This window comes from Delphinus delphis, chromosome 7 (genome assembly GCF_949987515.2).
Source record: "Delphinus delphis chromosome 7, mDelDel1.2, whole genome shotgun sequence".
Taxonomy (NCBI): domain Eukaryota; kingdom Metazoa; phylum Chordata; class Mammalia; order Artiodactyla; family Delphinidae; genus Delphinus; species Delphinus delphis.
The window spans coordinates 55769907-55782934 of NC_082689.1; positions in this window are offsets into that span (position 1 = coordinate 55769907).

A 13028-nucleotide genomic window follows, 5' to 3' on the forward strand; every position below is an offset into this window, starting at 1 on the left:
GTAGAAAGATGAGGCAGATCTTGACATGAAAGCAGTTTGAAGTAGTGGCCCACCCTACAAAACAAGCTAAATTCATTGTTAACTTCTAGACTACACAGTTAAAATGGAAGAACAGCAGGTGCCCCCATACACTCAAAAGCCTGAAAAAATGTATGTATCTTCTGGTGAGGAATTTCAATTTTAGAACTCTATCCTTAGGGAGTAATCAAGCATAAATGCAAAGACTGAGCTACTGGGTAGATCATCCAAGCTCTGTTCATCATACAGAAATAGTAAAAGCAACCTAAGCAGCCAACAATAAAAGTTTAGTTAAATAAGTACATCCATATAATGTGTACTATTTATATTTAAAATATTGTAATAGATAAATATTTATTCATATGATAAGATTTTAAAATTTATTAAGGACAAACACAGTTGGCCAATCAACCAATTGATTCCAATTTTGTGAAATAAATAAATGTGTGAATGTAAGTGTGGTTTTAAAAGCCCTTAAAGGGCTCCTAACTCAAAATGGTAGAATGAGCCCATGCATTTAATCTCCTCTTGCTCTCCAAATCCCACTAAAATGATTTTAGGTCAGACCCACTCACAAACGACACAGTTTATAAAAGTGCAAAAAGGAACACCCCCTGATTTCACCCCCAACCCAACTCTGGGTCTTGCCTACATCTCTTCAAGTGGAAAGAAAGCTAAGGAATGAGACACGAGAATAGAAAGAGAAGATTTTTACTTTTTATTTTATACTTTCTGTACTAGTTGAATTTTTTAATTAGTATGTACGTATATTTGTAACTTTAAAAGTTATTGAAGGGTAGATACAAATGTATTAATACAGCAGCACCACACCATTTTGCATTCAGCTTCATGAGGATTCACCTAAATTTGGTAAAGGTAGAAGGCAAAAGAGAAAGAATAAAGGAAAGAGGGAAAGGGAAGAAAGAGAGGAGGAGGAGGAGAACAAGAGAGAATGTTTTAAATGGTGTGATGACTTCTGCCTGACTTGCCTTTCAGTTAGCTTGAACTTAACCCGAAGTTAATCCGAAAAAGGTGATGTAAATTTGATCCATTTCTGGTCCCGTGCACTGTTCATATTTGTAGTATCTGGTCATGATGAACGTGATTCTAGTATTAACAGATTCTTTTATTTTTATTTGTTTATTTAGACTTAAATAACATGGCTTATTAACACAACTATTTCATAAGGGCTCAACTGAGGAAGCAACATTCTCTGACACTGAGCAATGTAAGGTATTTTCAAGGGTAATTCTCATTCCCCCCTTGATTTAGAAGTTAATTCCCAAAACTATGGAAAGCCAGTGCAGAAATTAGTAATCAGTGGTGGTATTAAGATGTTTTTTATTCTCTTCCCCTCTCTCCTTAGTCATGTTTTCTATTTGAAGTACGAGGAAGTGTTCCTTTTGTAATAAGACAACTATATTTTAAAAAAATGTTTTTAACAGAATGTGTAACTCTCATTCCACCTTCACCTGGCTGGTGCACCCAGTAACTCCTAGTCTTTCACAGAGGCAAGCAGATTTCATGACTCTATTCTTAGAAGCATCTCATTCCCTCCTGCTGCCCCACATGGAGCACTTTTTAGTGATAAGATACCATAGCGTCATAATTTTTTACCTTACAAAACGCTCAGTCCCAGTCTGTGTCAGATGCTGTTCATAACTAGCCCTTAAACTTTTTTTCTTTTTCTTTGTGTAAAGTGCTTCATTAAATTTTAAGAAACTCAAATTTATATTCATCAGTAAAAAAAAAAAATTTTTTTAGAATTTGAAATACACTTAGAAAATGCCATTTGCAGAAGAAACATTAAATAGTCTACCCCTTTATTACATAAGTTGAAAAGCCATCCAAGAAACTTCAGATAGCGTAAAAAGGAACTCACATAGTGATGATTAATCTGTGTTTCTGTCTGCAAAATTGAGCAATCAGGGTTAGGCTGTCCCCGAAGAACAATTTTGAAATCCTGAAAGGATAATCAAGCATTTATCTCAGAGGCCTATGGAATAACCAAATCCTTTGGATACTTAAAAGGTAGAGAATAAGAAGCAGCTGAGGGCTGCCTGCTCTTGAGGCAGGGCTAGCACTGTGGAAATGTGTCCAAAACTGGTAGCCTGACCAGGTTGCAGTTAATGGTTCTGATCTGTAGAAAGTGAGACTTCAAGACCACGGGTTCTCTGTGGAGGATAGGTACTTGAATAGATACCTAATTACAAGTTAGGAATACAGTTTTAATAACTTATTAAATGATGCAGAATAATTTATTTAATCTCCTGGACTCCTTTATTTTTATAGATTTAAAATGGGAATCATACTATTTGTTTAATCCACAAATTAAATGAGAGGCGCCTTTTGGGTATACAGTGCTGGCTCCTAACGTATAAGAATAAATTTTCAGGGCTTCCCTGGTGGCGCAGTGGTTGAGAATCTGCCTGCCAATGCAGGGGACACGGGTTCGAGCCCTGGTCCGGGAAGGTCCCACATGCCGCGGAGCAACTAGGCCCGTGAGCCACAACTACTGAGCCTGCGCGTCTGGAGCCTGTGCTCCGCAACAAGAGAGGCCACGACAGTGAGAGGCCTGCACACCGCGATGAAGAGTGGCCCCCTCTTGCCACAACTAGAGAAAGCCCTCGCACAGAAACGAAGACCCAACACAAACAAAAATAAATAAATAAATAAATAAATAAATAAAATTTTAAAAAGAATAAATTTTCAAACACTTATTAAGAAAAAAAGATAAAACACACCCTATCTACAGCAGAATTTTTGGGAAGTGTGGGAAGTGGCAGACAAGCAGTTCCTGATGAGGCCAATGGGAAGCCTGGAGACATCTTTATGTTCCCCTTTAGCATTTTGCAGCTTGTTTACTTGTTAAATACCTTGGCAACAAGAATTGCATTTTTCTCTAGAAACAATAAATGCTGGAGAGGGTGTGGAGAAAAGGGAACACTCTTGCACTGCTGGTGGGAACGTGAATTGGTACAGCCACTATGGAGAACAGTATGGAGGTTCCTTAAAAAACTACAAATAGAACTACCATATGACCCAGCAATCCCACTACTGGGCATATATCCTGAAAAAACCATAATTCAAAAAGAGTCATGTACCAAAATGTTCATTGCAGCTCTATTTACAATAGCCCGGAGATGGAAACAACCTAAGTATCCATCATCGGATGAATGGATAAAGAAGATGTGGCACATATATACAATGGAATATTACTCAGCCATAAAAAGAAACGAAATTGAGCTATTTGTAATGAGGTGGATGGACCTAGAGTCTGTCATACAGAGTGAAGTAAGTCAGAAAGAGAAAGACAAATACCGTATGCTAACACATATATATGGAATGTAAGAAAAAAAAATGTCATGAAGAATCTAGGGGTAAGACAGGCATAAAGACACAGACCTACTAGAGAATGGACTTGAGGATATGGGGAGGGGGAAGGGTAAGCTGTGACAAAGCGAGAGAGTGGCATGGACATATATACACTACCAAACGTAAAATAGATAGCTAGTGAGAAGCAGCCGCATAGCACAGGGAGATCAGCTCGGTGGTTTGTGACCACCTAGAGGGGTGGGATAGGGAGGGTGGGAGGGAGGGAGACGCAAGAGGGAAGAGATATGGGAACATATGTATATGTATAACTGATTCACTTTGTTATAAAGCAGAAACTAACACACCATTGTAAAGCAATTATACTCCAATAAAGATGTTAAAAAAAATTGCATTTTTCTTGCATGGAATCCATGTCTAAGAAAACACACACCTGGAAGCTGTCAACAACAATATGCTTGCCAAGTTAGATGAGCCCACTGACGGGGTTGGCATGGATCAGCCTTAATCCTTTCTCAGGGCACTGAAGCAAGAGGCACTGGAGAGTATCTGTCAGGAGTTTTCAGGTGAATCCCATTCCGCCTCCGTGCACCAGAGGCCTGCACCATAGCCTCCTCCTCTGTCATCTGACCAGCAGGATTGCTGCTGTGCTTTACGGATGGTGAAGACATATTTTCGGCTCTTCCTTCTTTTTAATTCCTCCTTCTTTCCTTACTTCTGAGATGGGGACTGAATGGAGAGTACCAAATTGACCTGGAGAGCATGAACTAGATGTGCTTAGATTATGGAGCCTGGCCTCAGTGGGGAAGAAATGTACCCTAACCTACCACTCCAACCATGATATCCAATTTTAAGATTTAAGCATCTAAAACAAGAACAGTTATGAAAATACCAACCTTTTTGTGAGAGCAAGATCAAACAACGTAATGAATATAAAAGCACTTTGTCAGCTGTAAACTATTAAAAAAAAATAAACCACATTAACAATTATTGTAGCAATTCTTTTCAAAGGGAAACAGCCAAGACCTCGAGTGAATGGAAGTCACTGCATCTTCCCACCTGGCCCAACACTCACTGCCTTCTGTAAGACCCAAATCTCCCTCTCCCTCTTCCTCACCCCAGATTTCCTTACACCCTTCAGCACCAGTGGAAACTTCTCAACTAGCTGTTGATCTCAATATCGGATTATAGAAATTCACAGTAAGGCATAAATGAGGATTAATTCTTCTGGAATACATTTACATGTTAAAAGAATTTGTTAATCAAAAGAATTTTATCTAGATGGAATGACCTGTAGAGAAAAAAAGGAAACTGATTTTTTTTGTAGTTTAGGTTTATTTTTTCAACTTTTAAAGTAATACATGTGATAGTTGGCAGAAATGTATTCATATTTTCACCAAAAAATATGTACACAAATATTCATGGCAACACTGTTTGTAATAGCCCCAAACCAGAAACAATCTGAATGCCCATAGATAAATTTTAATCTGTTCACATAATGGAGCACTACACAGCAGAGAGAATGAAGGAACTAAAACTTTATGCAACAACATGGATGAATCTCATGAACATAGTGGTGAGTAAAGGAAGCCAGGCACAAATGAGTATACACCATGTGATTCCATTTATATAAAGTTAAACATGGAATTCCCTGGCAGTCCAGTGGTTAGGACTCTGCATTCTCACTGCCGGATATAAAGTTAAACGGGGAATTCCCTGGTGGTCCAGTGGTTAGGACTCTGCATTCTCACTGCCGGGGCCCCAGGTTCGATTCCTGTTTGGGGAAATGAATCTCTGATGTTAGAAGTCAGGTCTGTTTTGGTGGGGAAGTAGTGATGACTAGGAGGGAGGCACAAGGGCAACTTCTGGAGTGGTAATAATGTTCTGTTCCTTGATCTGAAAACTGGTTACATACGTGTATTAATTTTGTGAAAATTTGTTGAGCTATAAACTTATGTATGCATGCATACATACTTCGTTAAAACATGCATGTTTTAATTTGATATGCATGTATAATGTACTTAAATTAAAAGTTGGCAACACAGGGACTTCCCTGGTGGTCCAGTGGTTAAGAATCCGCCTTCCAATGCAGGTGACAGGGGTTCAATCTCTGGTCAGGGAACTAAGCTCCCACATGCCGCGGGGTAACTAAGCCTGCTTGCTGCAACTACAGAGCCCATGTGCTTTGTAGCCCGCCCGCCACAACTAGAGAGAAGTCTACATGCCGCAACGAAGACCGACACAGCCAAAAATAATTAATAAATAAATAAATATTTTTTAAAAATTGGCAACACATGTTTATTGTAGAAAATCTAGGAAATATATAGTGTTAAGGATAGCTTTTGAAAAGCTAGGTAAAAGGTAAAATCATGACTCATGTAAATATCAAATTAACACATATTAAAGATTTTATTTAACTCAATTACTGAGGAAACCAGTAAGATGTTATAGGCAGTTCAAATGATTTGATATACAGAGATTTATATTATCTACCAGGCAAAATTCATTTGCATTACATTAATAGAAATCGTTTACATAGCTATGGACAGAAAACATTTGCACTACTATCAATTTTCTAAATGTTAACCCTCTTTCTCTACTGAGTTGTAAAGTAGTCTAGTCAAAGACAATGAAAGCAGAAATAACCAGAATGGATGAGCTAAATTTCATCCACTAAATTTCAAGGACTTTCTTAACACTAGAGTAAAATCAAAACAACCTGTAATCCTTGCATTCAGGGATAACCTACATGCGCCATATTTTTTAATATCGTGCGAGAACTTAAATCTGTAGCAAAACTTAACTGCTTCCATATTGACTATAGATTTTTCCCTTTGTTCCAGAAAGCATTTGTTCACATTCCTGATTATATCCTTAGCATACTTTCTTAGAAGGAGAAATACTAGATCAAAAGGTTCGACCATTTTAAGACTCTTGATATATATTACCAAATATTATAGGAATACTTTGAAGCACATAGCTGGGCTGGAGGAAGAGAGAAAGAAAAAACCTTTCTAGGCCAAATGCCCGTAAGACTTCATGAGTAAAATGTATGTTTACAGCCTTGCAACTACCCACTATTTCCTTTGCTTTTGGACTTCACCAGGATTGAGCAAAAACTCAGTCATCGACTGAGGAAAAAGCGTGGGTTGACACAGCAAACCACAAAAAATCTCCAGTTCAAACACAAATCCAAGATTACAAGAGATCTCCCTACATTGATGGCTTCATCTGTATTTGGTTATAAATCCCTTGAGGGATTTTCCAGAACTCAAACCCCACTTCCTCCATATGACTTCCTGTGTTCATATGTATTTTCTGATCTATTTTGCCAGTCAGGATTTAAAATATTCTCTAAACTACGTGTATTTAACCATGAGACCTAAATTATTCAATTATTCAATAGTGTTTATCAATTGTCTTCTAAGTGATGTGCTAGTCCTGGGGTAAGTGGTAAGCAAAACAGACTTATTTCTTCCCTGTGAGTCTCAAAAGTACGTTTAGCATATAATAAATAAAATATAACCATATACATGGAATGAACATCATGCATTTTAATGTCAGGTTATTTTTTATTTTTATTTATTTATTTATTTTTGCGGTACACGGGCCTCTCACTGATGCGGCCTCTCCCGTTGCGGAGCACAGGCTCCGGACGCGCGGGCTCAGCGGCCATGGCTCACGGGCCCAGCCGCTCCACGGCATGTGGGATCTTCCCGGACCGGGGCACAAACCTGTGTCCCCTGCATCGGCAGGCGGACTCTCAACCACTGCGCCACCAGGGAAGCCCCAGGTTATTTATTGTTTTTTTTTTATTTGCTGACTATTCTCAGGAGATAGGTCTTTTCTTTCCAACTAGATAAGATGCTCCTTGAAGTCAGGTGCTATGTCTTCACTTCTCTAGAATCTTCCTAAGTATTGTGCACTTAATAGGCACCCAGTAGAGAGCAACCAAATTGAAAACATTAGTGCTTCATGTCTGTATGGACCAAGCAATTTATTCCTTCCAGCTCCTCAATTATTCTTATAATCTCTATGGGAGTAAGTAACAAATGATCGGGAAACATAAAGTAATTTGTTATGTTAGCGATCGTTTTACATTTTATCTTCACCAATAGGTGGCATCATTCATTTTGAAATTATATTTTATAATGTTATAGCCCAAAATTTTTAAGTATGGAGTTCATTGAATAAATGTTTATTGGGCATCTTCTATGTGGAAGCTGCCCAGCTGGCCACCACTAACAGAATGAAAAATAATACTACTACAGATATGCTTTAACCTACTTCCTTTTCTAGTATACCCTAAAGGACATTCCACTTTCAGATTTCATCCTTGTTCTATAAAATAACATCTAAACCTGGATAACTCAAAAACGACAGTTTTACGTGTGTGTGTGTGTGTGAGTGTGTGTGTGTGTTTTCAACTCAACCTAGTATCATATTTTTAAAAGATGAGAGGGATGCTAAGTTAAATAAAACGTAAACTAGAAAAATATGGATTGAGTAGGGTGGGGTCAATCTGCAGAATTTAATCCAAGTTGGCTTTTAATTAACACTATTTACCATTTCTCAGTGAAAGGAACTTTCTTTCCTTTTGGAAGATAAGAAAAGTGCGATCCAGGCATACCAGAACTACTTCTACAGCTTCCAAGGCTGCACAGTCCCATCTGGAGATAATAAAAGGTCCCATTCCTCTGTGTTTATTTCAAAAGGTTCATTCTCTGGAATGACCTGAGGTTGCAAACTGTAGAGCATTTGCCAGCTAAAAAGGTCTGCTGCCTGAATATTACTCAGGAAGTGTCTAGTCCCTAGGAGAGCTCCTCCAAGCTCTCCTTAGAGTAGAAAGAAGCCCCTTCTGCTCTTCCCAAGAATATTACCTTCTCCACAGGCTGGGGGAAGAGAAGGAGAAAAAACAGAGAAAGGGGGAGGTGGAGCGGTGGGGAAATGAAACTGCAGTATTTGCATTAAACACCATGTAACAGCCACTAATTTATCCACCTACTGATGAAAGAAAAGGGACATTTGACCAAATATGTGCTTCTTTTTACTGAGCAACGTTAAAGGGCAATGAGTGGGATTAGGTACTTTGGGAGATGCAAAGATGGAGCATACAAGGATTTTTGCCATCCAGGAGCTCCTAATCTAGTAACCACAGTAGTGTCTTGTGTAGTAGTGGTTAGAAGTATGGGCTCTAGGCTCTATTCATTTGAACTTGGACTCCACCACTTACACATTCCTGGATAAGTTATTTAACCTTTTCATGCTTCAGTTTCCTAACTTGCAAAATGGGGATAGAGTCATTAAGAAGATAAAATGAAATAATGCATTACATTTTTAATAAAGAATGTTTATTATTATTAATACCAATAACTTTAATACACAAAGTAAATGTTCAGTGTCATAAGAGAGGTATATATAAAGACCTATGAAAACTCAGGAGCTAGAGCAGGAACTTCTTAGGAGGGCAGGGCAGAGCAAAGCATTCATTGTTAGTGTTTAAAAAAAAGAGACAACAGACCCCAAATGGAGTCACTTGTGTTAAGCCATGTGACCAATCAAGACTTAATACCTAACTTAATTGAGGTTTCAACCTCCCCCAGGAATATAATCTTAACTGGTCAGTCTGGAATTTCCTGGTCAGCACTAATGAGGTAATCCACTTGTTAGACCCCTTCCATCCTCCAGAGAAAGATGAGGTAATCTGCTCTTTCCTTGTCCTGCCCCCTTCTGCTTATAAAAGCCTTCCATTTTGTACATCTCCTTTCTGTCCGCTACATGGGATGCTACCCAATTCATGAATCACTGAACAAAGCCAATAAAATCTATAAAATTTACTCAGTTGAATATTTTTTTTAACAGATTTGGTGGCAGCAGTGGGATCTGAAGTGAACTTCTGATGGCTTCAAGACAACAAGAAACACAGGCATGGTATTCCACAAACCCACTGAGTTCTCTGTCTTCCTGCCATTTCCGAAGGCCATGGGTAAGTTCCTCTTGGTTCTGAGTTTCACTCTCTTTGGATTGAGCTCCTGATTTAATTGGCTTTCCAGCCCAGGGCAGGTCAGTTTAAGCTAGCAGACAGTTCCACCCAGAACTAACCCCTAGCCCTTGGTTCAGTTTTCAGTTCCCCATTTGATTGGAAATCTTAGCCCTTTGTTCTGTGACCAGATTCCACACTGGTAACTGTTGGCAATTTAGTCTGCAGTTTCCCATTTGTTTGGAATCAGCTTGCAGTCCCCATTCTTTGGGGTCTCTTGTTTCAATTCTCTCCCCAACCCCCGTTCCACATTGGGAATGGCTGGCAGTGTGCACAGTGCCTTCTGTTGGCCAGTCTGCAGTAACGTTTCTTTGGTTACTGCGTGGTATATTAAGGTTCACATGTTTGTTTTGTTTTGTATGAAAGGCTATTATTGACAAGGATCTTAGAAGCCTAAAAGCCACAAAATTTGGTGGGCATGGATTGAACACTTAAAAGCTATTAGAGTACTTGCCACCAAACTCTAACACTCCTGTGTTAGGATGAGTTGGCCATAGAATGGGTAGGTGGACACTAGGTCACCAGCCAACCTCAAGAAAATTTGCAGGCAATGAAGTACACTGTAAAACACCACACAATTCCCAACCAAGCAGCACATTTCCTTTTTAGTATTAGTTTGACTCCAAAAGCTTAGCTAAATAAATACATAAATAAATAATTAAAAAATAATAAAATTTAAAATTAATTAATACCTCTTAAATTCTAAAGAGTTAAGCACACCACCTTCCAGCACACCTGCTTATTTTATGTCTAAGTAAATTGACCTGGAAGCTGTAGATTTTTACAAAAATGGCAAAATCTTACTAAAAACAAGCTAGGATTACAGTGGCCATTATGGGGAATGTTCCAGTTAGACAAGATCTAATGAAGTGAACTTGAAAGCAAGCGTTCCCAAATTAAACAGAATGACATACATATCTTAATGGGTATGCAGAAGGCTCCAAAAGCCTTCATGATTCCAAAATAACTTCATTGAAAGATTCATTGCAAAGGCTAAGTTAGGTTTTGCTAAGTTAAATTAAATGATGGATAGTTATTATATATCTAGATCATTTCCAAGTGAGATAAAATGCTAAAACATTAGTTGCTGAGCACAGGCTTTTCTACATTTGCTTCCTTTCCCAGAGGACTAAAGATACTTGGATTTATTAGTAAACATGTTTCATGCCACACTGAAAACTTTACTATGAGAAAGCATATGTTTCTAGAAATTATAAAAAGTATTTAAAAAATTCAAGACACAAGAGGTACCTAAAATAAAAGACTGTAAGACTGGCATGGCTCCTACTGTTCCTCTCTATCCTCATTTACCTGAGTATTCACGTTCCACTAATTCTCTGTCTGAACTGCTTTTCCATTCTGAAGAGGCTATTAAGCAGTTTAAAATAAAACCACCCAAGGTTGCAGGCAGTTCTCCTCAGGTATCTTTCACTCCTTGGTCAAAGACTGAACTAAGGGCCACACTTAAAGAATTTGCTAAACCCAGAGAGGATTAAAAAACAAGCACTTCAAAAGTTTTTTGAAGAATTTAGAGTCATTATCGGGCCTATGACCCTGGTCTGTCAGATCTTTATCAGCTCGTGCACATGCTGGTAGAATCTGGTGAAGCACAAAAATGAAGGAAGCAAAATGCAAAACGCTGAGGATGATAATTTGAGATCCTCAATCTTCAGCATGGTCCCCTATGGACCATAAAATGCTCTCAAATTAGAAACTGATCTTTTAAGAGTCGTTCCTAGAGTCTTCTTTGGTCTGTTATTCAGACATGCAAACAAAAGAAAGATGAATCTGTGACAGACTTTAAAGCTCATCTGGAAGCGCTCTTCCTACAGCTTTCTGCGTTTCATACAATACGTGAGGTCACCCAACCTGCTATAGCTACCCTATTTGTAGATGGATTATGTCCTGAGGTGAGTGGATTAATAAAAAGACAAAAAAATGGGATGGGAGGCTGGCTACCTGTTTGACTGAACTTGTGACCGTAGCTGAACACTTTGAAAGGACTTTGGAACAAGATTGTAAACAAAAATCCACCAAAGCTATTGACTTTAAAGTTATAACGGCTCCAAGGCCAGCTTGGATGCTTGGGTCCACTACATCACAGTCTCCTAGGAGGGGGTCTATCGTTAAATGCTGACTCAGGGGTTGATGTCTCAGTTGTATAGTCACTTGGGACTCTGGAAAAGATAATGTCCTCAAACAGCCTATGAATAATTTTCAACAGACTTGTAGGTATGAGCGCCCTCATATCGACCCTCAAAGGAGGGCCCCTGTATGGGCCCCTCCCAGAGTTGATGAGACTCTGAGGGATTTTCTGGTAAACTGTTACGTTATTCCCTTAAATAGCCAAGGGAAACTAGAATTAAAATCAGTGGAAAACCTTGCCCAATTCTGGTAAATACTGGAGCTACACTCTCTACTTTAAACCCCACTCAGAGCCTGCAGATGTGGTCCTGGAAAAACTGGCAGAAGCCAAGCCTGCTAAGGGTGAGAATACTTACCAGAGCGCGCTCTCCCAGATCTTTGTCTACAGCACCCAATAGAGAGAGAAAAATAAAATATCTTTTGCACCTTCTTTGGGGACAACAAAGGAGTTGTTTAGCACTTCCAGAAATATCTACTGTTTGTCCTGGCTGAAAATGGACAAGATATTTAGAAGGATTTTTAAGCAGCTTTGTGGTCAGAAATTGGCCAGTCTAAAAGCTGATATTCAGACCCTGATAGGAATTTTTTTAGGCCTCCTCCACTAAGCTAAAACAAAACTATGTACACAAAGAAAAAGAAAAACCTTCTAAAGATGGGTGGAACAGCCTATGATGTCATTTAACTTGCAACCCAATTCCTTGAAGAATTAAAAACAACTGTTCTTTTCTTATGAACCTTTACAAAACCAGAAATGCTCCAAGAACTCTTATCTAAGTCATCTCTTTAAAATATAAACTTCAGGGAGGTAATTCTCATTAGAACAAAAAAGTGGAAGGGGAGGTCATTTTAAACTTAAGCAAATGAAAAATCTCTTATATTCTTCTCCACAAATATTAGTAAAAAGCTCTAGCCATCTGAGCAGGTAACCTTAACTTATTTCATCTACCAGAAAACATTGATCCAACTTCTTTTATAACTAGTAAGTTTTGTATTATTATACCTGATCCATGGCAGTAATTTTAAAACAGAAGCTATAATATCTCTGTTTTCATCTGTCTATATGTTTGCGTGTGTGTGTGTAATAGATGTGTAGTATTTTCTACCTTTGGATGGTAGTACCAAAATTAATTTGTAAAAGAACTCTACTTGTTTTTTCAAGTTCACATGATTTGAAATAATTTTTGGTAAATAAAAGCTAGTTTAAGGTTGTTGGATTAATTAAAAGAAGTATGTCTTCAGAATTATCAGCATTAAAATAATGGAGGCATACTTATTCTACTTAGGTTTCTTGGTCAAACAAGTTCATGTAATCTTTGTTACACAATTTGTCAGCAAGAAAAATAGCTTGGGATGACAGCTGACTTTGTCTAATGTCTCATGAAATTTCTGCAGGTAGTCTAAACATAATTATCCCGAGTAAGTGAATTTAATAGATATAAACAGGATAGAAGTTTTTAGGTGAACTTTTAAAATAGTTTCCCCAAATCTTTTT